Raw genomic sequence first — 22,183 nt, 5'->3', positions numbered from 1 at the left:
AAGGGCTAATCTAATAGGTCCTGGAAGAACTTTGTAAGGCTAATAGCATTAACTCTGTGGAATATTGAAAGTATTTGGAGTGTTTGAATAGAGCAGTTCCATAATTCATGCTAAAATGGAGTCACTCTTGGTGCTCTGCTGGGAATAGACTGTAAAAAGCAAGAGTGGAAGCTGAAATAGGGTTAGGAGACTGCAGTAGTCATCCAGGCAAGAGATGGCGATGCACTGGAACCAGCTGTAGGAACAGTAGAGATGTTTCAGAAATGTGGTCTATTTCTGGAAATATATGAAGCCAAAAACAATTATCTAATAATCAGATGTGAAGTATACAGGAAAATAAAAGAGGATTCTTTAGGTTTTTTATCTAAACCAGTGGTTCTCAACCTTCTGGCCCTTTAAATACAGTTCCTCATATTGTGACCCAACCATAAAATTATTTTCGTTGCTACTTCATAACTGTAATGTTGCTACTGTTATGAATCATAATGTAAATATCTGAGATGCAGGATGGTCTTAGGAGACCCCTGTGAAAGGGTTGTTCAACCCCCAATGGGGTCGCGACCCACAGGTTGAGAACCGCTGATCTAAACCATTGTGCCACAAGGTTGCCACTAATATAGTAAGACTAAAATGGAGCAGGTTTGGGGTGGGGGCAGAGTTAGGAGTTCAGTTTTGGACATGTTAAGTATAAGATATCTATTAGACATCTAATGGGAGATATCGAGTAGGCAGTTGAATATATATGCCTGAAGTACAGAGTTCCAAAATGTAGGTATAAATTTGGTGCCATTAACACACATCATATATGAAACCACAAGATTTCATGAGACCCCAAGGAGTAAATGTTTAATATAAATATAGGTCAAAGTACTAAGGCCTGGGTCCTTTCAAAATTAGTTGGGAAGACAGGAAGAGTTGCTAGTGATACAAGAGGAAAACCCAGAGAAGTGGTGTCCCAGAAACCAAGGTAAGAAACAAAGGGCCCCTCAGGAAAGGGAGCAAGTGATCAACAGAAGCCAGTAACATATTTACAATTTTAATTTGAACTATTATAAAACATAGGGAGAACATTTATATTTACTGTAACTGTTGATTTAATAGGGAGGGGAAAGTATGGGCTTTGGGTTTAGAATTATGTAAATACAGATACAAGTCATCTATAATGTGATCACTTTATACTCTGCCATTTGGGTGTGCCTTGGGCAAGTTGCATACCTTCTTTATTCCTGAGGGAAACACTTCCTGTGGTCTTACCCTTAACTTGTTTGTCAGTTTTCTGTATATTGTCAGGCTACAACAGATGGAAATATTGTTCGATAGCTATTTATATTTTGAAAATGTTTAATTTTAGTTCTGACTAAATAAATCTGTATGTTTTGATGCAATGGGATTAGAATCATGTTTGTGAAATGGAATTATGTTTAGAAAGATCATTTTGACCCCTTTTTCTCCCTGACCTGGGTCATGTGTATGCTATTTAATTATATCTTGATTGCAAGTTATTTATGAGGATCAAATGCAAAAACAAATGTTCTAAGAGTGCTAAGGTGCATGTCTTTGTAACTATAGTGAATAAAGATAATAAGTAACTATAACAAGTGGTTTTAAAATTTAGTATGTCTACCTATTAAATAAAATTAGAGAATAAGGTTATGGAAAAGTTTCTTTGAAAAACTAGTGACTAGAGACTCTATTTACAAGACCTGATTTACAATTGGGAAATGGTAAGATGGTTCTGTAATGGACTTTCTCAGGATCCATGACTTGAGACTCTTAGCAATGGAGGCAACCAAGAAGATTGCCCACATAGGGAGGGATGCCTTGGGAGTCAAGAACTCATTCAAAATAAGTGTTTTAATTGTTTGAAGTCAGTTAGTACATACTGCTGAATATCAGTTAGAGTTTTTAGCTTTATGTTAATATACAATATTGTACCCTACACATTTTTCTTAAACTCAGCAAAATGTAGACACTGACTTGACTGAAAGAGCAAGTCCTCACCATTCAGTAGCTTAATAAGTCACGATTTTTCTAATGAGGACAAGACTGTCTTTAATCTTAGTGATAATGTAGATTTGGGGTCAGAAGAATGAACATCTTACATGGAGAGAAGGGTGACATCCATGAAGCAGAAATTGGAGTTAGGTAACAAGCAGATTAGTGTGGTATTGATAGCAAACCAGAGAAATAAATATCTTGGCCCAAGTCAATGGTCATAACCTCATTCAGCAGGGAGAGCTGCTTAGAACAGTAGCTAAGGCCACGGAAGCTCTGAGGTGTCATGTAGTCAGCTCTATAAAAGAACATTAATGGAACTCAAGGAGATTAGTCAACCATCATTAGACTCTGCTTTACAGAGACATGAGATATTGGAACCTCACGGATTCCACTTATGGATGCTCATATTTAATACTCTTCCTATGTTTCTGAAGATGGGTGTTGGGACAATCCATATGATGTTAGTACGAACATTTATATCAGCATCTCACGTTTTCTTTTGTGAGTCTTTGAAGAAATCACAAAAGTCATAAAGTCTTATGATCTGTTTCTCTAGCTCTAAATAAGGCAAGCTAAATCATTTGAGACAAGATGTAAATATATTCTGGAAGTACTCCTAAGTAAACAATTCCATCCTGGGCGATGTGACCTCATATAAGAAACTTAATAAATATTGAATAATGAACTGAACATATTCATAACCAACAAACTTCAACATCAGGAAATGTTTCTTCATTGCTACCCTGTCTCTCATGTTTTATTTCCTCTTATTATGACCTCAGTAATGTAGGGAATAGCTAGCAATCAATCTCTGTACAATATCTTTGCTGTACATGAAGACTATTATTAAATTTCCTTCATGATCCTCAAACCCACTTAGCCTTCTCTTCTGCAGGCTAAATAATTCATCTTCCCTTTTTATTGTAGTCTTGCCTGAGTTTCTTGCATTAGACAGGAGGAAAAGTCACAGGGGATTTTGAACCCAACATTCCTTAAGTATGTTAAGAGTAATGAGCAAGTGGCAGTGGTGTGTGGAGATGAGACCACTAATACATGATAACTAATGGAGATTTTCAAAGAAATGGCTAACATCTGAATAATTTTATAATTTACGTTTTCTGTAGGACACAGAAGAAAAAATGCTCAATGAGGAAGAAGAAAAGGTTTGTGCTTGGTTTATATTCTTTAAATACATCTGCACCAGTTCTTCGGTTCCTCAGAACTCCTAAAATCTGAGTTTCCTGTTTAATACCTGCTGATGGTTCACTCCATAAAATGGCAAATGCCTTGGAGTCTTTTTTCTACAAGTAGATTCTTCTCTGAAGACTAGAGAACAGAAAAATGGTTCATAAATTCCTAATGGCCTCAGAGAAAAAAATCTTGAATTCCATTTAGAAAAAGTTAAATATAAGGAATGCAAGCTATTTATCAACCTGACACTGACACTGAAAGGCGTGAGGCAGGCACAGTTTCCAGTTGTGAAAAACTTGCTATTGAATTGTATCCAACATTCAGGTCCCGTGTCATGTAGCAGAAGGGCTTCCTAAGCTGGTTTAAGTCACGAAGCAGTGGATGCAAGAAAGTTAAATGTCTTTTCCTCCAGGATACTGAGAATAAACTGCTGACATTGCTAAACTGGCTCCAAAGTTGATACAGAAGAGTGGAAAGCTCCAGCTTGATCTCCCCTGTTTTCATGAAGAAAAAAAAAATGGCACTATCACTTGAACTTCAGTAGACAGTGACTCAAATATTAGACTTTAACCTGTAAGGTGGTCACTTCTAAATATTTTATTTGAATCAAATGTAATAGTCAACATAGCAATCTCACATGCCTTCCAGATGTATAAAGATTTCATGGCTTTGCCCTGGCCCGTGTGGCTCAGTTGGTTGGGCATTATCCCCTGCACCAAAAGGTTGAAGCGTCATCCGCTGCTGGTTTGATTACTGGTCAGGGCACATGCCTGAGTTGCAGGCTTGATTTCCAGGAGGGGTTGTGCAAGAGAAAGTGAATCAATATTTTGCTCCCATATTGATGTTTCTTTCTCTCTCTCCCTCTCTCTCCTCTCTCTCTCTAAAAATCAATAAGCTATTAAATAAAAGATTTCATGCCTTAAAACTTAGAGAGATTATCCAGGAGACCCGTTATCATTACTATGAAATACAAATAATAAAATTCAGTCATTTACCTCAACCTAAGGTCTTAATAGTTCTCCATTGATTCAAATGGTTGGTATACATTTTAATTTTGTCTTAATTGCAGTCCGGTTTAAAGAGTCATACTCCCCCAAGGTTTTGAGGAGAGAGGAAGATCTCATATTTTACAATATTGTCATTAGCAAGAGGCTGAATGGATAACTGGTTTTCTGCAAAGCATGTTTTGCCTAGGGGATGCACTCACTCTGGTTAATCAACTGGCAAACAAGACACCTAGGGTTATCTCTTTACCACCCTATTGCTCCATCAATAATGTACAGACTGTCATTAAGAACTCATTTCTCCTTTCTGGGCTGAATTTTGAGAGATGCATCATGTGGGGAAAAAATAGGAATTATAGTGTGGCGACTATGGGTCACACTGTAATCTCAGTTACATGCTGTGCTATTTCGCAGACAGTCCATCAAGATATGTTCCAAGGCATGCACCAGTGCATATAAAAATATATAGACTGAGACCACCAAACTCATTTCATTAGGACCTTTCAAGGTTAACATTATAATCATGCTTCAGGGCATAAACAGATCGCCAGCTGAGCTCAGGAAGGCATTTCACTTCTGTGGAACGATTGTCCCCAGTGGGTCAGTTTGTATTGCAGGTAGATTTTTATGCTTTGCAAATATTTCTGTACCAAAATGTCTTTCTTTTCTCCCCTTTGTATAAAGCTCAAATCATTACTTTTAAATAATTCCAATTTAAAAGCTTTCTTTTTATTTACGTTTTGGGTTGTTGATTCCTGAATTTCTAATTTTAGATAGATAGCATGTATTTGTTTCATCTTACCTAATAATAGACAAACATGTACATTTTTTTAATGTTTTTTTTATTTATTTTTTATTTAGTTTTTATATATTTTTATTGGTTTTTTACAGAGAGGAAGGGAGAGAGATAGAGAGTTAGAAACATCGATGAGAGAGAAACATTGATCAGCTGCCTCCTGCACATCTCCCACTGGGGATGTGCCCGCAACCCAGGTACATGCCCTTGATCAGAATCGAACCTGGGACCCTTCAGTCCGCAGGCCGACGCTCTATCCACTGAGCCAAACCGGTTTTGGCCAAACATGTAAATTGACCATACCTTCACTACACTAACCAGCCAATCAGGAGAGTATGCAAATTAACCCAACAAAGATGTCAGTTAATTTGCATACGTAGGCTCCAAGCGGTGGAGCAAAGCCTGACAGCCTGGGGGCCATGAGGCTTTGCTGCACTGCCGGCCCCAGGGCCGGCTCCGGCCTGAGCCTGGCCAGAGTGGAGGCCTGGGTGCTGGATGCCAGAGGAAAACCGGTGCCAGCAGCCAGGGGAAAGGAAGGAAGGCCTATTGCATGAATCTCTTCATGCAACAGGCCTCTAGTTTACTAATAAAGTTGTGTAAGTGCTATGTATTGGAATTGATTATAATCATGTGATAATAGAAATGATGACCAAAGTCATCAAAAGTATTGCCAGTAGTAGTATTAGAAATTAACAGTCGCCATTGTCCAGAATGATGCCTGACATTTGGCATCAAATGTATGTAGTAGATTTCTGAGGTTTCTGGCCACTTACCTGTTCAACAGCATAAAAGACACAGACATGATCCCCATCACCAGCTCCTGCTTGTGGCATCTTGCTCACAGTGCCAGCAAAGAAGTCCTTGGAGTAACAGCCTCCAAATGTCCAACCCGCACCTATTACAGAAGTGTTCAGGCAGGGAAGTGAGGAAACAGAGTCTGGGTTTCCACAAACAACCAGACACAGAAAGAAAGAATGTGAACATGATCAGCAGGTCATACTGTGGCTCGTTCCTTAGGATTTGTCTGGGATTTCTTGTTCCTTACTTACTCCCTTGGATAGGTGCCCTCTTTCTCTCAGTTTAGGACCTGAAGATTAATACATACACTCCGTGATTTATGATCTTCCAGTAGTGCTGTCACTGAGAAGTCATAGCTCTTACATTTTTAACCATACAGGGGATACCACCTACATCCCCTCAACTTGTTTCTGTATTTTGCCCAACATGAAACTCCCCTAGAGCTGCATAGTTAATGACTTATCAGCAGAGCCCATCTACTGGGGCAGTAAGCACTGACCCAGGCTGCCTGAGTTCCAACCCCGCTTCACCACTTAATTAGGCAATTGCTTGACTTTTCCTTTGCTTGGGTTCCCATGGCCACCGCTCCACTTCCAGCCACATTTGGGAATGAGCCACGAGGTCAATGTGAAGACTACTTGAGTTAGTTCAGAACGACACCAGCATAAAATAGTAGATGCTCAATAAGCATCTATGGAATAGGTGAATATAAAGTGAATAAGTATACACCTGGCCTGGAGCAAATACTCATTATTTTTGTATTGTTTTTATCATCATTTTATATTATAAATCTTGACCTTATTTGAAAAGAGAGCCAAGCAAGAGCTGCCACTCTTCTTCACAAATCCTGTCTTGGGCAATGGCTTTGTTGTGCACAATAGAAATCCTGAAATTTTAGAGTGGGAAGGCACATTTAGAGAGAGCATGTCAAGTTGCCTAAATCTAATTTACTTAAAATCAATTGGCATAATGATCACTTTGCCTAATGAAACATTCATCTATAAAGATCACTTATCAAATATACAACTTTTCAACTCTACTAAATAGTTTAGCGCAGAGGCAATTTTTAAAACTTCATAGTGACTATTTTGCCTACTTTTGAGGGTTTCCAGGGCATTTCACCTGCTTAAGACTCAATGTTTAAAGTGTTATGAAATAGGTTTAAAAAAACACAGTATTTCACAATGCTTGGAGTGGCAACTTATTATATACTAGTATACAATGTTACATATATGTCAGCATCTTATTAGGAATATGATTATTAGGCAAATGGGTGTTTGGAGGGTTGGACATTTTGGGAAGTGATTTTAGGTGAAAAAAAACTCAAACATCTTAAAGGATTGAGGTGTGAGAGCGCGTGTGAGAGCGCAGCATTGGTCTGTGCCTGTGTCATTTTGCTGACTTCTCTCTGTGACTAGGTTCTGCTCTGCTGCAACCTGCTGGCAGAGCTAGTGTGACAGCTTTCAACTTTAGATCCATGACACATTTCCAGACCTAGAGCCTGCTCACCCACCTGGCTTGACCCTGTGACAAAGTAGCAAGTCTGTTCTCTGCACAGATTTGATGTGGCCACAGAAATCCATTTTCCCCTGCCTATGAACTCACAATGGTATGGTGATTTCATATAACAAAGCTTCCTTTCATTTTACCTGTATTGATGATATATATTATACAACACCCATCTCCTCTGATAATAGGTGTTTTTATCATCAGCTCCCTTTCAGAAAATTGGAAAAACAATTAAGAGGAGGGCTTGTCTCAGAAAAGAAAGTATGGAAGAATATTCAGGAGGCATGGGAACATGTACAATTTCCCCACAAAGGAATCCTAGGACACATGTGACACACAGAACCCCTTCTAAAAGCAACCAACATAATAAACTTTTCCTTAAAAACCATTTTCCTTTCATTGATTCCAGCTCTTATGTAGAAGAGCCAATTATCTGCTACTTCACAAATTCTTCTTCAGTTGTACCCATACAACAAAGGCAATGAGGATGTTTAATGTTTCCTGACCTCACAGGAAGGTATAGAATGTGCTAGGTGCCCGGAGTTTGTTTAAAGTTCTGTCTGGCTGTCTAATGATGCAAGTGTGTCCATCACATCATGTAGTAACCGGTAGTGTGGAAACTGACATCTGCCAAGCAGTAATGGTGGTCATACCTCACTGCTGCTCCAACTGCTCACAGTCCAGTTCAGCCCGCCACCCTGAGCTCCAGCCAGCTGTCAGGATTGTCACAGCTGCCATCTGATTTACTGCCATAAGCTTTCTTGGCATTGTAGACCCAGGCACTGCTGAGACGGCGCCTGTCATTGGCTGTCAAAGGCACAGGGACGAAGGACTCTGAGGAACCCTGGGAAGGTGCAACATGTTCAAACCACCTGACAGTGGAACCAGTCCGCGCCGAAGTCTCTGAGGTTGTTCTTCGTTGACTGATAAGATTGGACAAGGCACAGTAGGCCCTCCAGAACTCTTATTCAGAGCTGTTTTAATTGAATGTGTCACTGACGAGGGGCAATCACTTGGGCTGTAGCATCTATTCCAAATGAAGCAGTTGTTTTAAAGTAATTGGTCTGACAAGAAGGTTGGCGGCCATTAAGGATAAGATGCATGCATTTCTAGGAGCAGAGACAGAAAACATGCCAGGACTCAGCTTTTAAACTTTTCCCTTTACTTCTCTTGAAACAAGCCCTCTTAAGACCTCTGATTTGAATAAGCATCAACGATTCTAGGGGCAGCATTTTGCTATTTATTTATTTTTACACACATAGCAGGCTCATTCTCAGCTTGCTTAAATTATTCGGCAACAGCAATTTGCCATGGATTTAATAGGAGGAAAAGTACAAAGGGTTAGTTCGTCTCTGGACTTTTTTACAGATCTCACTGTTAGCAATTCCTGATACAAGGACTGCAATTATGCAATGTAAGACAGAAGGTCAATTACATCAGCTAGTTAGCACAGATTGAGCCAAATTTCCCCAGTATGTATGTGGTTCCTCAGGAGATCAGCTGAGTTTGTGAGAGCCAAAAGCATCTAGGCAAGTGGTGCTTAGCCGTATAATGCACCTGTGCAACAATAAAATATATAGCACATTAGAAAGAAAAGAAATTATATGCTCTAACCCACAATCATTGCACACACTCTAGACAAGCTCATGCCCCAGTATAATGATAAGACAACCAGCATTACTATGATATTTTGCAAAAAATTTACATATATTATCTCATTTGATTCTCACAATATTCAATGTAGAAATTATCTTTAGCCATTTTACATGTAGGAGGAAGGAAGTCTACCTACATAACTATGTGGCAGAAATAAATATGAAAGCAATATTTTTTTTACTCCAAGTCATCATTTTTCTAATATACCACAATGTCTGACTCCATCTTCAACCCTCTCTTTTTGTTAGACTTAATATGCTCTTCCTGTGAAATCACATCTGGTCTAATGTTTTAAGTAAAATATATCAATAAATAAAGAAGAAGAAATCTGTTATCCTTCCTCTCATACTTCCTGTTTTGAACCGGAGTTTCCACTATGAGTCACTAGGCACATAAAGCCACTGCAATGGTTAAACTTGTATGTGATACTTCCTGAATGAATGTATAAATGACTGAGTGGCCTTTTTATAGATGGACAAACTGAAGCAGAGAAAAATAAATTAGTTTCCCAAGTGCATATAGCTATAGAGGTCATAGAGCTGGATTTCAAGCCTGTGCAGTATGGATAAGAACATACAAGTTTAACCACTGCAGTTAACAAATAAGTAACAGATACATTCATTGGGTAGCAATACCTGTAATGATCTGTGGGAGGGGATCCTCTGAAGAGAATTTCAGGCAGAGGTAAAAACAAATTCAAAAGCCCTGAAGTAGGAACAGGCCTGTGTGAGTTCACGGAAAAGCAAAGAGGCATGCCTATGGCAGGATGAGAGCAGTGGAGAAAACTGGTAGGCAATAGTCAGAGAGGTAACCAGTGGTCGCTCACGTAGGGCCTCAGTGCTCTTCATGACGACTTCTAACTTAAGTCTAAGTGTGATGGGAATCAACTGGAGTGGAGATTGTCATGGCATGGAGATTGTCACTCCCACTGCAGTCTGAAGAATAGGCTGTAGAGAAACAAGGCAAGAACAGGGAAACTATTTAGGACTCAGTTTCAAGTTACCCTGGACAAGAGTTGTTGCCATGGTGGTGGTGAGGAGTGATAGTAATTTTTACTGATGAATTGGATGTAATGTAGGAAGGAAGGCAAAGATTAATCAAAGGTGAAGGCATTCGGCTTATGTTATTGGGTTACTGAGCTGGAACACATCAGAGGCAACAAGATTTAGGGGAATTAAAAATGCCTGCTTCCTAGGTTGAATGTGAAAATGAAAGCTTTGAATATAAAGTATGACCTATAATAAACCCTCAATAAACAGTAGGTATTATTATGATCATAACCAGCATTAGTATTATTACTAATTAATGCAGCCTTGTAAATCTTATTTCCTAAATAGTTCTCATATACTTTCCTCTCTATAGTCACTGCTGTGCTTTGGTTTAAGTTTTCATTCTCTTGTATTTGGGTTCTTATAATGGCCACCTAACTTAGTCTCCTGTTTCTAGCCTATACTATATTTAACCTATGTTCTTCACTAAAGGCAGAATAATCTTTCTGATTTATAAATTTGATCATGTGTTTTCCTAGCTTAAACACTTCAGTGGTTATCCATGGCCCCCTAGACAGAAAAATAAAGATGTAATTATTTAATGTTCTGGTACTCGACTATTCAGAATACCCTCCAGGTTTTTTCAGGCTCCAGTAATGTTAAAATACCTATAATGCCCCTAACATTATAGGGGTTTGCATGCCTTTCTGTCTATATCCATGTCATTTATATTGCCTGGAATACCCATTTAATCACACTGTATCTTGCAAAATTTTCATTCTTCTGTTTAAATTCTTCTAAATAGGCACCATCATTGTTTAGTCTCTCAAAAGAGAAGTACCTCCACGTCATCCCATGTCTTATACAGAGTTCTATTATTGTAAATAGCATATTTGTTTTATGCGTATAAGATAGTGTTAACATGAATGTATAGTTGAGTCTATCCTACACAATTGAAAAGTCCTTGAAGGCAAGGATATGTCTTCTTTACCTTTGAATGAATATATGTGCATAGTTAGTGGCACATGTATCTCTACCTTGATTTTGTTATTGTTAATCCTCACCTGAGGATCTTTTTCCATTGATTTTTAGAGAGAGTGGAAGGGGGGGGGGGAGATACAGAGAGAGAGAAACATCATCGATTTGAGAGAGACACATTGATTGGTTGCCTCCTACATGCGCTTTGACCAGGGCTGGGGATCTAGGCTGCAACAGAGGTACGTGTCCTTGACCAGAACTGAACCCAAAACCCTTCAGTCCATGGGCCAACACTCTGCCTACTGAGCCAACCTGGCTAGGGCTCCACCTTGATTTTTGTAACTTAGCCAGTTGATTTGTGAGAAGAGGTTTTCTCTCTATAATTCCTGGTGTGTAGGTATAAGAGACAAAGAGTAGAGTATTAATCCACTTATACTCTGGTGCCTAAGTTCAGAGTTGCATACAATGGGTTTCAGGTTTTAACAGAGTTATTTAGTTTATAACGAATTTTCCAATGACACAGTGGCTATTAACTCTAGTGAGTTAAGATAAACATAGAAACAACTCAAAAGTGAAATAAAAGTGACTATGGATAGAAGACTTTTTCCTTTGCCTCAACTAACTACTGCATTTTATCATGCCTTTTTGTTACCTTGAGTATTCATCCTTTTTCTCTTATTCACCTGAACTATTCATGCCAAACTAGCTTCTGCAGATATGTCAAGATCATTTCTGCTTTGGAGCTCTTACATTTCTGTTATTTTGAATAATCTTTCATGTTTTCTGAGACTCTGGGCTTAACACATGCAATTTATGAGTCATCTTAAAGTCTTTATCATTCACTCTGGTTTGGATTGATACCTTCCTTTTGCGAGGTTGTAACATTATCTGTACAGTTTCCATGGATTTCTAAATATGTATGGTCTCATGTTATTTTAGTAATATTCCATTTTTGCACTTATTTCTTCAAATCGCTTTTAATGTCTTCCTTTGAAAATACTGTTATATATTCCTTTTGCATCTCTAAAAATCCATGGCATAGTTTGACCTCAGTTTAGTGTTCAATAATAGACACTAAAGTGAAAAGAAAGATATATAAAATGTGATGATACAACCCATAATTACAATCATTTCAAGTTTGGACTCTGGCATGATCTCAAATGGAATGTCTTTTAGAGGATCTCAAGGCAAAACATAAAAAATCCTTATTTCATTTCACTTACAATTATATGTAAGAGAATGAACTAAATTAAAACTTAAATTTGATCATCAGTAGTCTTTTTTTTTTTTAAAGTTAGAAAAGTCAGTTCTACTTGAGAAAGAAAAGCAAAACTCATTTTCCTCTCAACTTTATAAAAATAATAAGCTCACAGGTGATGTCTTACCAAGCAGGAATGAGGAAGCAGTATTATCAGATCTTCCAGTTTCCTTTTTCAAGAAAAATGAGCCCTTTCTGAAAAGGGTGGGCTAAATATTTATTTTTTTAAGTGCTGCCAGGGCCAACATCTTGAGGGCCAAACCAAACAGACCTAAAGTCTGGGGGTCTCTGTTCCCAGCAGCTGCCAAAGAAATAATTAGATTCACCAGGGGTAAGAGCTTTCAAGGACCCAGTAAAATTGATGTTTGTAAATCCTGTATTTGATTTAACTGCATTTCTTCCTTGTTTTTCACTCCTGAAACGACAAATTTTGGGGGAGAGATTTGAAAGCATTTCTTTTATTTTACATATAGTAAAAAAATAAAATAAAGGGACAGACTTTTTTATGGTACACAGTTCAAGGACAGTTTCCATTGCCCATGCAATATCTAATGTACAGGTTCCTCATTAGACAATTTCACACTGGCTCCCTCCATTACTTCTTTGTCAAACAAAATTTAAAAATGAAAGCCCAGGACAAAGGGCACTGTAAATGAATTAAAAACTGTCACAGCTCTTCCAAGCAGCCAGGGAAGATGTATAGTAAATTTTACTTCCCTTCATGTTATTTTTTTTCTTAGAATAAATATTGGCAAGTGGTCAGCCTGTCATGAGAGTCCAATTAAAATTATATATCATGGCAAGTTTTCTTTTCTCTGATGTCAGGAATAGAGATCTTTCAGATAGTCCTTTGGTATCCACTCCTGGGCATTTTAATTTCCTGACAAATCTATCATCTGAAATTTGCCATTAGGAGTAGTCAGTCGCTGAGTTGTGATAAAATAGCACAGATCCTGGTACTTCCCTTAGCACTGTAACAAAGAGACAATCACTATAGATATTATGGTTCTCTATTCTTATAACCGTACCTTTGTCTGTGTACCAGTGTACGATCATAATAAAATTGAGCTGTGGATTTGATACACTTATGAAGGAATGTATGAATATATGACAGCTTAGACCAGCATTTCTAAACCTTCAGGATCTTTCTGGACTCTCAAATTTTCATTATCCTATCTAATAAAAGAGAAACATGGTAATTGGCGTACGACCGATACCCTTTTCATTGGCTAATCAGCGAGATATGCAAATTAACTGTCAGCCAAGATGGCGCCGGCAGCCAGGCAGCTTGAAACTAACATGAGGCTTGGTTGCCTCAGTGACGGAGGAAACCAACGTTCCCTGCCTGCCGCTGCCTCTGAGCTGGCAGTTTAAGAAACTCTGTAACAAATACCGCCCAACTTCAGCCAGCAAATTCGCAACATTGTAAGCAAAGGCCAGAAACCTACTTTCAGCCGGAGGCCTAAGAGCTGGAGCCAAGCCTCAAGCTAAAGCTGGCCCAGAATTAAAAAAAAAAAAAAAAAAAAAAAAAAGGAAAAAAGGAGCGTTTGGGAGTTCAGTCACCCCCAGCCTGAAAACAGCCCTCAGCCCCTCACCCAGACTGGCCAGGCACCCCAGTGGGGACCCCCACCCTGATCCAGAACACCCTTCAGGGCAAACCAGCCGGCCCCACCCATGCACCAGGCCTCTACCCTATATAGTAAAAGGGTAATATGCCTCCCAGCACCGGGATCAGCGGAGCCGTGAGGCCTCCCGGCACCGGGATCAGCATGACAGGGGGCAGCGCCCAAACCCCCTGATCGCCCTGCGGCTCTGTGTGTGACAGGGGGCGGGGCCACAACCTCCCTATCCGCCCTGCTCTGTGCCTGATAGGGGGGAGCTCCCCCCCCCCACGGGCCCTGCTCTGTGTGTGACGGGGTAGAGCCATAACCTCCCCATCAGCCCTGCCCTGAGTGTGAGAGTGGCGGCGCCCCAACCCCCTGATCCGCCCTGCTCTGTGGGTGATAGAGGGCAGCACCCCAACCCCCTGATGGGCCCTGCTCTGTGCGTGACAGGGTACAGAGCCCCAACCCCCCTGATGGGCCCTGCTCTGTGTGTGACAGGGGGTTGCTCCACAACCTCCCCATCGACGCTGCCTTGAGTGTGACAGGGGGCGGCGCCCCAACTCCCCAATCAGCCCTGCTCTGAGCCCGACCAGGGGCTGCACCTAGGGATTGGGCCTGCCCTCTGCCACCCGGGAGCAGGCCTAAGCCAGCAGGTCGTTATCTCCCGAGGGGTCCCAGACTGCTAGAGGGCACAGGCCAGGCTGAGGGACCCCCCCTCCCCCCCCGAGTGCACAAATTTTTGTGCACCGGGCCTCTAGTGTTATTATAAATCTCTTACATATATTTTTGACTATATTTTTAAAAATAAAGTTTTTATGCAATCCCACAGAAAGACACAATTTTCTAGAGAGTATATTGAGAATAAGTGGGGGTATTTTGAATTGGAAAATTGCTAACAGAGATCAAAGCTACAATTTTAAAACAGTTATAAGTTACTATCTTTGAAATGTATATTTATCCAATTAAACAAAATATGATATTTTCCCTTTGAATGTACAGAAATACTTAGGATCTGAGGGAAGCAAGAGGGCCCCCCCCCCAATTACTAATGACTTGTTACTTAACAATCAAAGTGGAGGCCAGAAAATTATTTTATTGAAAACTAAATTGGATTTATAGCAGCAATGACTTCAAAATATTTGGTCATTTATTTAGTTTTTTAATAGTGATGAGCTGCTGTGGAAGAAATTAATTGGTGAATGGATGGCTCGAATGTGAGAACTTCAAGGATCTCAACAACACAGAGCAACATGTATGCTCTATGCTATGGGCAGAATTCTGTCCTTCCAAAATTCATATGCTGAGGTCCTAACCCCTGGTACCTCAGAATGGGACTGTATTTAGAGATAGGGCCATTAAAAAGATAATTATGTTAAAATGAGGCCCTTAAGGTTGGCCCTAAACCAATTTGACTTATGGGAAGAGGAGATTAAGATACACAAAGAGACTCCAAGAATTCAGTGCACAGAGCAAGGACCATATGAGGACACAGAAAGGAGGCAGCCATCTGCAAGCCAAAGAGAGGGGTCTCAGAAGAAACCAAACTTGCTAACAGTTTGATCTGGTACTTCTAGCCTTCAGAGCTATAAGAAAATAATTTCTGTTGTTTAAATACTCATTCTGTAGTATTTTGTTCTGGCAACTCTAGAAAATGAATAAACAAAGAAAGTCCAAGATCAATAGAAATCAATGCCATGGCATCCAGGATGGAATGGAGGCAGTAGCATTTGTTATAGAAGTCTCCCCTACACCATACACCCAAGAAATAAGGGTACAATTGCATTTGAAGCCTGTGGCCAAGGACCACAAGCTTGGACAAAGTTACATATCAAGCATTCAAATCCGAATTCTAGGATGTAACAATAAAGGAGGGTGAGTAGTAAGTCAATTCTGAAATGAGAAAGGGCCCTGCTCTGTGTCAGGCAATTTGTCCATAGGCCAAAGGACCTTTTAAAATGGGCCAAAGGCAAAAGTGGGGTTTAAATCTGGGGTAAGAGGGTTGCCAGGAATTAATGATATGATCTGGTTTAGAGCAGGTGGTCCTGTTCTAAACCTCAAGCAGTGCCTAAGTAACCATTCTCTTTACCAGTAACCAGATCTTTTATCTAGGTGGCTAGGATAAGACATGGGGACATTGGAACATCGGCAGAGGGGTGAGGTGGGTTCCTGTGGGTGTATAGATTTATGTAAAGATCCAATAATTATGGCTCAGTCAGAATATACTAGATCTGGGGGAACTTGACTTAATCAGATTCTTTTATTCACTGACACTCATTTAAATGTCAACATTTATGGAGAAACTCCAATACTGAGGCTGTTTTTTTTTTACTGCCACAATTGTGTCAGTAACTAATGCAGAAAATAGGGTGGTGAGGCGGGTAGTTTGAAGAGGAAGACTATAGCTAAAAATAGCACTCAAATGTCAGGAGCTACACGGGAAAAGGCAGAGAAGCAAATGTATAGACTACATTCATGTATGTAACCTTTAAACCACAAGTACTTGTTGCTGTTTTATAACGCACTAAATTTCACAAGATTCATTAGAGATTTTACACAAAAACTTTAAAATATAATCTCAAATTTTAAGGAATAATTTTCTTATTAGCAGAAAACACATTTACATAAAAATATCAACTATATGGCTTAGTGGAACTGAGTATAAATAGTTTTGGATGATCAGGACTTGGAAATGTCAATGTGGACTGAGACTTTAACTGTGCTTTGTGAGTGGGGTATGGTTTGCATTGGCACCAAAGATAAAGAAAGCATTGAAGCCAAAAATCCTAAGGGAAGTTGTTGAATTTAGAGATTAGTACAGCATGCTTTTTAAAAAACAGAAAACAAATTGATTTTACTTGAGGCAGATGATTACTCAAAGAGCAAAGGGAGTTTGAAGGTGTTGAGTTCCCCAGGAAAGAGACTCTGAGATTGAGTGCATTAGGGAGTGCTCTCAGGATCAAGCTGTGGCAGGAAAAAGAAAGAGGTAGGATTGAGCAAAGGGAGAAATTGGGATCCAAGTTTGTCTATACAAAGGCCTCAACTGACCAAAATGGAAACTCTGAAGCTGGAAAGACCCTTCTGAGTTGCATTATAGAATCATTATAGTCTTATACTGACCTGTCAATCTAATGCCCACTTTCCCCAGAAAGTAGTGTGATATTGGACAAACCAAATCTCTGAAGTTGAGGTCAATTTTCAGAGTCCTAACAGCTGGAGGTAATCAGCTCTGATCCTGGAAAGAGACATGGGCAACATCACAGCATCACTCCACTCCATTCTCGTGCCTCTCAGATCCAGTTGTTTGTATGCTTATGTTCTTGGGGCAGACCCTCCAGGTCTCTGCTGTACCTGTTTTCCTGAGGAAAACTTAGAAGAGGAAGCATGTGGGACAAATCACAGCTCCCACTGGTACAGCTGGTTTCAGAACTTCAACTGATACTCAAGGACTCCCTCCTATACAACAGTTAGATATTTCTATCCTCAGCTAGCACTTCAGCTGTTCTAGGTGGCTTACTGAGTGATGTGGCTATGATGTTCACCCTTAAGGGATCTGAACCTATCCTTTTTTGGCTGTGGTTTCTGCACTAGTCCAATTACTGTCAAAGTTGATCAAGGAAGTAGCAACAGGTAACAAAGTGAATCACCTGTTCCAAACATTTTTTCTCCCTGTCCCTCTTCTGTTACATGAGGCTGATTATCAGGGTTAATTGCCCTTGCCAGGAGGGTGACTACTCTTCCTGTCTTCTGGTCTCTTAGCACAAGGAGCCCAAAGTCTTCAGGCAAAATAGTAACTTATAGTTCAATGGAACACTTACTATGTGCCCAAGTGGAGGCATCTCCACTTTGGAAGTCAGAACAAAGCCCAAAGTTTCTTGAACAAGCTGGGAGAGTACTGTAGTAATTCAGGGAATACAGAGAAAGGACTAAGACTAGGGGGTAGAATGTGATGAAGCAGAATAGACAGGTTTGAGATAAATGTTTTGGATAAAATGATAGATCTAACTGGTGGGACAAGAGTACTTGGATATTTGGAGAGTATTAATCTCTGCCATAATTATTACTCAAAAATGCAGGCAAAATAAATATATTTTTCAATTAACAGGGACTATTTGCTACCATCAGATTCACTAAGGGTGTTCTAAAACTCCATCTTAGGAATGGAAATTGAACCTCAAAAACTATACTGATATACGACAAGGAATAATGACAACAATGTTTGCTAGCATGTGGTAAATGTTTACTATGAAAGAATAATGACTAGTCAATGGAATTCGAATAACAGGATAGTATTAAAATATGGAAAAATAAAAACGTAAGAGATATCAAGGGATGAATAGGGTTAAAGTGTCCTAAGTTCCTATCTTGTGCAAGAGGAGGGTTGAGATATCAATTCATTTCAAAGTGTTATATATGCAAATTATAAATGTTAGTGTGGACTAAAAAAAAAAAAATAGAAAAAGTTCTTATTTCAGAGATTCCCCCCCCCAGAAATGTATAGCATTCTTTTAAAATATATATTTTTATTGATTTCAAAGAGGAAGGGAGAGGGACAGAGAGATAGAAACATCGACGATGAGAGAGAATTATTGATTGGCTGCCTCCTGCCTGCTCCCTACTGAGGATTGAACCTGAATACTGGGCATGTGCCCCAACTGGGAACTGAACCTTAATCTCCTGGTTCATGAGTCAACACTCAACCACTGAGCAACACCAGCCTGACTATGGGCCTCATTTTAATATAATTATCTCTTTAAAAGCCTTATCTTTAAATACAGTCACATTATAAGGTACCAGGTATGAGGACTCAGCATAAGAATTTTGGGAAGACAGAAATCTCACTCTTCAATAGATGTAAAAACGTCACTGACACATTTGTTTAACATTGTTCTTTTGTTGCTTATATTTACTATCATAAATACCGATGCCATCTATCTAGAGACTATATTGAATATTCCCAAATAAGTGAAGCCTGTAGTTAAGCATTCTGTCTTGGCAGACTGATTCTTTTAGTAGCATTAAAAATATTCACTGTGGCCCTGGACAATGTGGCTCAGTTGGTTGGGTGTCATTCCAGGCACCAAGAGGTTGCTGGTTGAATTCCCAGTCAGGACAGAAGCCCAGGTTTTGGGTTTGATCTCCAGTAGGGGCCGTGAAGGAGATAGCTCCTGAATGTTTCTCCTCCTCATCAATGTTTCTCTCTTTCACTCCTCCCTTCCTTTTTCTAAAAATCAATTTAAAAATCTTCATATATATTCATAGTTGACTATACAGCTGTTTACTTTGTGGATTTTAAGGGATCTAAATGCACCTACCTATATCTGAAAATAGAGTTTCCACCAGTGAGGACCTAAAAATCCTACAATCACATTCAAATAATTCTTATTAAAATAAAATAATTTATGGATATCATGTATCATATCTTATCTGAAATTGCCTACTTTAGTCTACTCTACTACAGTCATAAGTAAATAAACATCCTGAAAATCAAGCTCATAAAACACTGTTTGTACACAGAGGTAACACAAAAATCATTTGTGAAACGACAGGTCTGGTGTTTGATTCAGAAAATAAGTGAACCCTAGGTTATCTGTTAAGGGTTTTTCAGTTATGAATATCTTCTGTGGAATTACTTAGATTGTTTTCTGACTATGAACAAAGACCTTGTGTAAATGGAACATTAAATATTGGCACACATGTATGCTGGGATGATGATAGGATATGAAGTCACTGTGATTACAATTTGTAGATGGAGAGGACATGGTAGAAGGTATGTGCAAGAATGATAGTAGAAAATACACTAACACTCATGCAGCCTGAGATTAGATATTGATTTAAATTTTATCAAATTAAAATTTAGTCTAAGTATCACATTCATCAATTTTCTTTTAAGCAATTGGATATATTTTCTCTTCATTGCCACATTATTTACAATAACCAAAATTTGGAAGCAGCCCAAGTGTCCATTAGTAGATGAGTGGATAAAAAAAAACTATTGTACATTTACACAATGGAATACTATTTGGCCATAACAAAAGAAGGAAATCTTACCCTTTTCACCAACATGGATGGACCTAGAGAACATTGTGCTAAATGAAACAAACCAGTCAAAGAAAGACAGTATAATTTCACTCAGATGTGTATGGAATCTAATGAACCCAGTAAACTAACAAACAGAATATAAACCGACTCATAGATAGAGAACAAACTGACAGCTGCAGAGGGGAGGGTGGTTGTGGGACTTGGTAAAAATGGTAAAGGGATCAAGAAAAAAAAATAATAGACACAGACAACAGTATGGTGATTATCAGAGGGGAGAGGAAGCGGGGGAGGTGGGAGAGGCTGACAAGGGATAAATAGTGATGGAAGAAGACTTAACCTACAGTGATGAATGCACAATACAATATATAGATGATGTATTATAGAAAGATGCATTTAAAACCTATGTAATTTTATTAACCAACTAGAGGCCCAGTGCATGAAATTTGTTGCCCTGCCTGCACCTTCTCCAATCCAGGACCACTGGCTCCTAACTGCTCACCTGGATCACTCTAGCCCAGGTAATCCCCTCAATCAGTAGCTTGCCTGCCTGCCTGCCTGATCACCCCTAACCACTCACCTGCCTGCCTGATCACACCCAACTGCCCCTCTGCCAGCATGGTCGCCCCCTAACTGACCTCTGCTGGCCTGGTCACCCCCTAATTGCCCCCCTGCCAGCCTGGTTGCCCCCTAACTGTCTGGAAGGAAGTTGGACATCCAGAGATGTCCAGTTGACCCAGTCTAATTAGCATATTACCCTTTTATTAGTATAGATGTCACTGCATTAATTCAATAGAAATCTAAAAATATACACAAAAATTCAGATGTTACTATTAACATGTGTAATAATATTTCACAAAAATCATTTTTATTTTTTTATTTTTAAATATATTTTATTGATTTTTTTACAGAGAGAAAGGGAGAGAGATAGAGAGTTAGAAACATCGATGAGAGAGAAACATCGATCAGCTGCCTCCTGCACATCTTCCACTGGGGATGCGCCCGCAACCCAGGTACATGCCCTTGACCGGAATTGAACCTGGGACCTTTCAGTCCGCAGGCCGACGCTCTATCCACTGAGCCAAACCAGTTTCGGCAATCATTTTTGAATTTTAATTTTAAAGACCAAAAAGAGATGATATGTAATAAGATTTTTGATTTGACGGTCATGAGAGGCTTGAATTCCAGAGACAAGTCTGGAGCATGGGGAGGATAAATAATGTTCTATACTAGATGGGTAAATACTAGTTAGATAAATGCCCTCAAATGAATAGATGAGTCTGTGCCTTAGTTTTTTCATTTATAAAATAAAAAATAAATTTTACCTAATTCTTAGGAAGACTATCCGGTCAGTGATTTGGTATGTTTTGGGAGAAAATCATATATTTATTCATTCATCAGCCTATTGACTACTAATATACCATCACCCAGAGCAAAAAGGACTTTTCTTGGCTTTCAATAAGCTCTTAGTCTATTGAGGGTAAACATGTAAATAAATTATAATATGCCAGGTGGCACGCGTGCGGGTGTGTGCGCACACACACACACACACACAGTCAGTATGGTCTGAGGTTCTACAACGGTGGTCAAGAAGTCCTCTGACAAGGAGACAGCTGAGTAGGGGTCTGCAGGAAGCAAGCTAGTGATTGAGGGAATTACCTGGGCTAGGGTGATCCAGGCAAAGCAACAAACCAGGACAACTGTTCAAAGACAGAAGCAAAAGTGGCCATTGCTTCTGTGCAAAGAACAGCAATGAGAGCAGAGTGGTTGAGAGAGGTGCATGAGGGGGAGAGAGAGGGGAAGTTATGGGTTCAGAACTCAAGAGAGTTTTACTCTGAATCACACTGCACACCATGGGGATTCATGGAGAGAAACATGGTCTTATTTAAGTGTTAGCAGGATCCCTCAGGCTTCTTTTTGGAAGGATTTGGGGTTGGGGTGGCACGGGTAGAATCAAGGAAACTCTCCTATTGTGATGGCCTAGGGTCGGCAAACTGCGGCTCAGCAAACCGCGCTCGCGAGCCACAAGTGGATCTTTGGCCCCTTGAGTGTGGCTCTTCCACAAAATACCGGCTCTTCCACAAAAAAACGACTTCTGTGCATGGGCCACGAAGTTTCAATCGCACTGTACATGTGCGCCCGCACATGGTATTTTGTGGAAGAGCCACACTCAAGGGGCCAAAGAGCCGCATGTGGCTCGTGAGCCATGGTTTGCTGACCACAGGCCTAGGCAATCCATGATAGTGACTTTGAATAGGATGGTGGTGATGAAAGTGGTGAAATGTGGTCAGCTTTGGGCTGTTTCCAAGAGGGAGCCAATAGGATTTGTTGATGGATTGGGTGTAGGATATGAGAATAAAAGATGG

The sequence above is a fragment of the Myotis daubentonii genome, chromosome 1 (assembly GCF_963259705.1).
Source record: "Myotis daubentonii chromosome 1, mMyoDau2.1, whole genome shotgun sequence".
Taxonomy (NCBI): Eukaryota; Metazoa; Chordata; class Mammalia; order Chiroptera; family Vespertilionidae; genus Myotis; species Myotis daubentonii.
The sequence above is the reverse complement of the archived record's forward strand: the minus strand, read 5'-3'. Positions refer to the sequence as shown.